The sequence below is a fragment of the Glycine max genome, chromosome 13 (genome assembly GCF_000004515.6).
Source record: "Glycine max cultivar Williams 82 chromosome 13, Glycine_max_v4.0, whole genome shotgun sequence".
NCBI classification, from domain to species: Eukaryota; Viridiplantae; Streptophyta; class Magnoliopsida; order Fabales; family Fabaceae; genus Glycine; species Glycine max.
The window spans coordinates 30,213,920-30,222,079 of record NC_038249.2 but is presented as its reverse complement, the minus strand read 5'-3'; the positions used below and the strand labels follow the sequence as shown (position 1 = coordinate 30,222,079).

The 8,160-nt window shown below is 26.8% G+C and overlaps 1 long non-coding RNA gene across 1 annotated transcript; it reads right to left on the bottom strand.

Moving 5' to 3' along the window:
• Positions 1-5,953: 5,953 nt before the first annotated feature.
• LOC106795500 (uncharacterized) lies at positions 5,954-7,288 on the bottom strand. The gene is made up of 2 exons (XR_001384169.2): positions 6,201-7,288; positions 5,954-6,089 (listed from the first exon to the last, which is right to left on the bottom strand). It is a non-coding gene; the product is annotated as an uncharacterized lncRNA (long non-coding RNA).
• Between the last annotated feature and the right edge of the window lie 872 nt (positions 7,289-8,160).

The following is an 8,160-nucleotide window of genomic DNA, read 5'->3' as shown; positions in this document are numbered from 1 at the left end:
CTTGCATTGTATATTTGTTTGATGGTCGTACAACTATTGGCATTGTGCTCCTTCAGAGTCAGCAGAATGTTTCTTGGTTTGACCATTGACTTCGTCATATCAACAATAAGTGTCTTTTCAGCTTTACTCAATCGTCCGACATATGGATGTCCAACTAATGACTTGGCCAATTCATGATTATGAATCCCACAAATCAACTTCACTATCCAGTATTGTCCTGCAACCACTGGCTTGCCACGAAGCTTGAAGGGACACTCACATTTCCTAGTCCCAGTGTCTCTTCTAACGAATTCTTTCTTCCTACACCTATACTCGCCACTCCTTTCACACCCAATTAACACAAACAAAGTCCTTCCTCTACTACTTGTGTTTGTGTCAGACCTTACAAACCAATCCACATGATCATGAATCCCACAAATCAACTTCACCATCGCAGAACATTCTCTCGGCTGTCAAACACCTACAAACCAATCCACATAATTTCAGCTTCCTACAACATATTCATTTTATTAAATCACTCACAGTCATGAACATTATTACTTGAGAAGTATTGAACGCATCCGAACAATCAACATGTGGTTCATTCACACCACATTCTTCTTCATTTTCATAATTCATATCCACTTCTCCAGACATTATACCTTTATACATCCACTGATCTTCGTCCATCTTAACAATAAATAAAAAATTTCAACATAGACAACATATAACCGAACTACACAAAACATACAAAACTATACATAATAATTCATCATTAGTAAAAAGGCAATACAAACAAAGTAATAATTTAAAAATAAAATTAAACTTTAAAATTTCAATAAATATAGTCACAGGCGGATCAAGTTGATCCGCAAAAGACTTGCGAATCAAGTTATTTACGGATCAACTTGATCCGCATGTAGATTTCGTTGCTACGGATCAACTTGATACTTGCGAATCAAGTTGATCCACATGTAGACTTACGGATCAACTTGATTCGCAAGTATCAAGTTGATCCGCAGCAACGAAATCTACATGCGGATCAAGTTGATTTGTAAAGTTCTTCTGGATCAACTTGATCCACACGATCTGTCGTACACCAAAACGCACCCAACACTGCGTACCTCGTATACTATACCGCCGATGACCACCGCAACACCTTCACCTTCACCTTCAACTTCACCTTCGCGGCATCGAACCAAACCAATCGCAAGAAAATGAACAAGCGGGGAAGCACCGATCGAAGGGAGAAAAGAAGGAGACAATGCGCAAGGAAACACATTGTTTTCTTTAAAAACGTGGAGCAACATGGATGCACTGTTCATGGAAAAGAAAGAATGCACTGTTCATGGCAGCAGGGGTACTTGCGGATCAACTTGATCCGTGTATGACTCACGGATTAACTTGATCCGCGTTTGGTCCGCCTATGTTACACGGATTAACTTGATCTGCAGGAAACTTTCGTGGATCAAGTTGATCCACACAACGAAACATGTTGGGGGCATTTTTGGAATTTTTAATTGATGCTGGGTGCACCAGCAATAACGCTGGGTGCACCTAGCAACACCCTGGAACTGGATATCAGAGTTTGTAGCTTTCCTCCAATGCAAGTTGAAAACTACAGTTATCAAGTGTTGCCTGCCTACATTTCCCTTGACAACACACAATTGGGCCTTGCCCAAAATTAATCCATTATAGGCCCAAAATCGCTAAACTAGTCTTTAGAACTTAGATGATGACTAGGCAAGTACGAGTACAGATATCATACAATTAAACTTTTAATATTTATTTATGTTTTGTTGGATGTTATCAAGTTTGAGTATATCTATCAATAATGCATCATATTTATTTTTTAATAATTTTAATTTATTTATATATTTTAAATTAAATTAATTTTTATTCATGTGATGTGTGGGATAAATAATATTTTTATGTAATTATAGGTTAATTTTGTATTAATTAATATAATTTTTAACCTTAAAAAATTTAAGTTTTTTTTCAACTATTTGTTCTGACATATGATAAGTAAAAAATCAAATTAATAAAAAATAATAGATTTAAATATACTTTTTGTTCATATAAAGTTTTCTAAGGACGAAAAATAAAGTAAACATATTTGATAAGAATTAAAACAAAAAGATTACAAGGACAAAAAAAAAGTATTAATCTACATGGACAAAATATATATTTAAACTAAAGTAATCTACCATGTGTCATTGTTAACAAACACTAATTGTAGTTATAAGGTGTTGTAAATATTGACTCAAATATCTTTTTACTCTTTTTAATTTTTTTTTCATTCTTTTGAAACAAATTATTTTTAATCTTTACAAATTATGTTTATTTTATTTTTTATCTTTATAAAGCTTTAGACAAGGCTTTTTAGATTTTGAAGTCTTATCTAAAAGACTTTAAGGATAAAAAATACAAACAAATATAATTTATATGGGCTAAAATAAAAAAATTATTTTACAAGAATGAAAAATAAAAAAATGTTAAATTAAAGACATTAAACAAACATTTAAACCTATATTTAAATTATTGAAATAGATATATAACTCTTCAATTATTTTTCACATATCCCAAACACTTAATTGAAGAAAATAAACATGACAATAATTTAGTAACATATTATTTTATAAGCAAGAATACTAGATGAAATATGTTTTTAAGTTATAACAAGATGAAAACCTTCATTGTAGTATGTTTCTTGATAGAAAAAAATATTTCAGTTTAAATCATATATTGGATTATGTTATTTAGTGTTATATGCTCTTTATTTCAAATATAAGAAAAAAAAAATATTCATGTTAATTATATTTAATTACATCAATCTTAATTAAAAAAATAAATTTTTTCTACAATCTTTAATGGAAACTTGATATTAGAAATAAAAATGAGTTATTAGAAGTACCACTTCAATTAAATAAATAATATTTTAGATATGATAGTATTAAATGAAATAAAATTACTTAAAATTTTCTTGAGATCAAGAAAAAAACTTTTTTTCTCTTCTTATATTTGAGACCTAAAGAAATATATGCTATAATAATTAAATTAAGTTAATCATTAAATAATAATAATAATAATACGTTACAATTTAAAATGATTGCATTTAAACAGTACTTGAATGTTATCTGATGTATTAAATGCTATAATAATCAAATTAATTTAATCATTAAATCATGTTATAATAATAGCAATAATAACAATATTTTACTATTTCAAATAAATTATAAATAATATATTAAAAGATATTTTTATCATTCTTTATAAATTTTTAATAATAGTTTATGCAAATCACAATTTCAAAAAAAAATTATTCAAATTAAAAAATTAAATTTTATATATTAAATCTCAAAAAAACAGTTTGAAAATAATTAAATAAACTCCATGTTTTTTAACTTATAATAAGAGAGTTGATATTTGTGGACGGGCTCAAGTCTCACTTTGAATAAGACGCTTGAAAAGACACATTGCATTTACATTAAGATTAGTTTTGTATGCTAATTCAGGTTATAGACGGTTTCCTTAATAAGAAAAAAGATAATCAAAATTTTCTTTTTGTCATAACAAATTCAAACTTAAGAACAAAACATTTTAGTAAAAAAATATTAAAATGTAAGGTAATTATCATTGTAAAAAAATTATAAATATATTTTGTGTGTGTTAATTTTGTTGCAAAACTCCTAAACCAATTTGTAAATTTTTATCTTGAAAAAACGTCATCCTATAAAACATTATCATGCACACATTTGATAATAAATACAAAGAAACTATGAAAAACCAAAAATTCCAAAAAAAACAAATATGAAAAACCTACATATCCTGTAGTAACAATGCTTAAGAAGAGAAAAAAAACTGTATAGAAAAAGTAAAGAATAAGTAAATCATCTCTTATCATCTTATTTATATAAGAAAAAAGTTGTAACTTCAGAAAATTTAATTAAATTAATATTTTTTCATCATTTTTTTAATATTTGTTATACTTTTAATTATACTCAATTATACATTTATAGTTTTTGTTTTATAACCGTTAGTTGCTCTAGGAAGGAAATTATAGATTATCTAAATTTTTATTCATTGTAATATTAATTAACTATTTTTTTATACAAAATGTTTGAATTTAATTTTAAAGAAATTTCCTATAATTAATATATGCTTTTGTATGCATGAACATTTGATGAAATATATTTTAAATTGTAACAAATGAAAATCATCATTGTAATATGTTTTACTTTTTTGTGTTAATTATGGAATTAGTATGACGAAGATAGTTCCGTTAGAAGCAATGACTGATTTTCATCGCACATTGGTTACCATAATTCAAACCAAAATATATACTTATTTATTTATTATCTTAATTTAAACTATTTGAAGAATGTGCATTATTATATTGGAATAGTTTGAAAATTGATGACAAAAATTATTTATTTTCAAACTTCATTTTTTCTCCTTTTTTGTCTGATAAGATTAGATTAACCAATCAAATATTTTGTTTTAAATAATTAATTACAAATATAATTGATTTTTTTTTAATAAAAGGCACTAAAGTATTAAATTTTTATGTTTAAAGTTTAAACATCATTTTTCTCTCCTTTTTTTGTTTGATAGAACCAGCATGCAAATATATCATTACATAATTAAAATAATGTATATATAATTTTAAAAAAAATCGTTATATATAAAATACTTATAAATCCAAGAGACACATAAATAAAATATTGTGTAATTTTTCCTTTAAAAAATGTTCCTACATTTGTGGTTTTGTCTTTATAAAAATCATTAGTATTAATTGTCTATTCATTAACATTTTGATAATAAAACATATATTTAGCCATTAATTTTAGGTATTTTAATTTTAAAATAGAACATAAATTGTTTCATACCTTAAATATTAATTTAATTTTTTTCCACCCAATTAATTTCTATCGAGGCACACGAATATTTGAGCATAAATGGTAGGTATTTTAATGTTAAAATGTGACGTAAAAGGCTTCATATTGTTAAATATTAGTTATATATTTTCACTCGGTTTATACTTATTTCTGCACACTTAACTTTTATTTTTTTTATAAATAAAAAATACTTAACTTTTCAATGCTCTGCACTTCAAACATTGTTTAGATAATTGTATGAAACTGGTTTACATCATGATAAATTTATTAACTTTTAAAATAATTATTTTAAAATAATTTAAATAATAATTTATAATTAAATAATGATATAAAATTATTTTACACTATCAACACATAAATATTAAATTTTTTATCAAATAATTTTAAAATTTCAATCACAAATGTTTATATAAGGGTTTAAATATTGTAAAGGTGGGATTTAAATATATTCGATCAACATAAAATCACCTATAGTTAAAGGTTATGTTCATAATTAAGAATATTAGATTTAAAGAAAAAAATGTGTACAAATGAAAACAATGATAAAGAGAACTACACCTAACATATCATGATAAAATTTTCCAGAACAAAATCTGGGAAGAGCTTCTGTATACACATAATGGTTAAATGAAAATAATCAACCTTCCATCCCTCCAAATCCGCTCTGCTCGTGCCAAAAATAATTTAACACCTCGATCTCTTATTAACAACAATTGATCTTTTTTTGTTTTCGGTTAGTTAGAGAGTAATGGTGTATGTCTCTCAACTGATTAGATCAAAAATTAATTTTAGGAGATATTATTATTGTTTTAAGAAAATTTTATATAAAAAAAAATTATGAGTTTTTCAACTCTTTCAAATTTACACACCAAGTTGTAGATCTCTTCCTCCCTATAAGATTTTAAAAAAATTAAAATCATAACAATTAAAAATTCTATCACACATCTTTAAATAATATAATTAAACATAGAAACCACAATTGTCATATATTACAAAGCATAAATAATATGGGTTTTAAGAAAGTATACTGCAAAAGGTGAAATCTACTTTTATTTTAACAAATCAAAAGGCTAAAATTTGGTAAAGTACCTTGTGATGGTCTTATAAATAATGTTCACCTCTAGCCAAAAACAAAATGGATTGAAAGAAGCCAAGGTACAGGGTGAAGCACAACTTGAGTCCTTTTGAAGGGAAATTTACCCTAGACATAGTCTGCACAGGGACATAAGCATAAGAATATAAAAAATATTAAATAATAGTATATAATAAGAAATCAAAATAATGAAGTAAAAGACTTTTTAAAAGGCCAGGATTATATAAAACCTTTGAATAGACTATCCGGGTTCGATTTTTATAACACTAAATGTGAGCAATTTCCTATCCTTTTGATTGGCATAGGCTTTGCTTGCCTAGATTGACCTTGCTGATCCAACACCTGGCCCAAGTGTTTGTGGGCTTCATCACAAAGGCAATAACTTCTGTACCCCCAATATTTTCAAAGTTCCATATTTGCCCGTCTTCTTATATAAGTTCTCTCTCACCCTTATCTCAACCCTCTTCACCCCCGTTGGGGATTTCACTTTCAGAGTTATATTCCATTCTCATTCTTGCAAATTTGAATCCCTCGGAAGGCATCAAAACAATCAACAAATATGTTGGTATAAAGAAAATTGTGCAAAACTGCATACTATCCTCCTATATTTGCTAAATGTGAAATCGGATGAAAAATACAAGAGTAACAAAGAAGCAAAATTCCACTCTAAAAAGGGTAAAAAATGCATAAGCTATATTGATATTTAGTCCAAAGAACTTGGATGAATATATGAAATAATAACAAACATAAAAAGAAAAAGTTACTCAAACTATTGAAAGATTACAAGTGTTGCAAAAACTGAAGCAATGCTGCTTGATTTGCAGGATCGATATTTTCACTGATGATCTTAGGGTACGTCGCAGGAGAAAGTGAAGAAAGTCGGGACAATGACCCACATGAAACGCCACAACAAAAAAACCCACAGACCGAAATTTTTTAAAATTAAAGCTTCTGGAACAAGCAATCCAAAATAGGCTATCCGGATTACTCTAAGCATTCTGGAACATATACATAACAATATTCCAGATCATCTGATCCGGAAAACCCAAACAAGCTTGTGGATTCTCTAATCTGGAACATACCAACAAATGTGCACAATACAGCTAAAATTACGGATTTTCATAATTCGGAAACACATGAACGAAAAGAAAAACAAAAACAAAAACAACCTGTTCCACAAAATGAATGTGCTTCGAATGTGTTGGTGATTGTCGTCTGTGTTGGCAGTGATAGTCCTCACGGGTGGCAAAGAAAGTCGAAGGGGGATGCAGAGGATAAGGGTTCGAAGAACAAGAAAATAGGGGAAGCAAAGGTATTTTGGGGCTTTAATTTTGTTTTAATTTTAGGCTTCAATAAACTCTTTTTTTAGTACCTACAAAATAACCTGTTTTGATTTTGGTACACAAGTAATTTTGGAGGAATAAATTTTTAGGATTATATAAAAATATTATTATTTTCTTATACTATTCAAAAAAATTAAAATATCCAAAATATAGAACTTATTTATTAATAGAAAATAATATAAGATAATTGAATGTGATTAGTTTTTAATACAACTAAAAATAGTTTTAACAATATTATTTTCCAAATGAAATTACACAACAAAATCCAAATGAAAATAATAATAAAATTATTTTTTTTATAAAAAATAACTCGTAAATCATTTCATTATAATCACTTTTATGAAGATCATTAATTTAACATTCCGCGAAAAAATTATTGAAAACAAAATTAATTGAATGAATAAAAATATAAATTTAATATAACTTACTTAAATTTAAATGATTAAATATAATATTATATTCACGTTAATATAGTATTTGTTAAATGTGAGCAATTTGTTAAATTTGATTTCCGGTTTCTCTAAAAGAACACAAAATTTGTTATTATTTTTAGTTGAACAGTAAGAAACATGCAATTACCGTGCAATTTTTATATAGAAAAAATTATTGTGTGTGAGCTATGCTATATGAGTTTCAGAAATGAGAAGAAAAAAATAATTTCAACCAATCCAACTATGAAAAGAGAGAACGGTTCAGATTTCAGCCACAGAGAACATGTGTATGTAGAGACGGTAGAAGATTTTGTTTACTGAAAATAGATAATAAAAAAGAAAAGAAAAGATAATGACCATTTATTTATTAATTTATTTTTATCAGTAATGACCTTTGGTAGAAAAGAAGTAGTAGT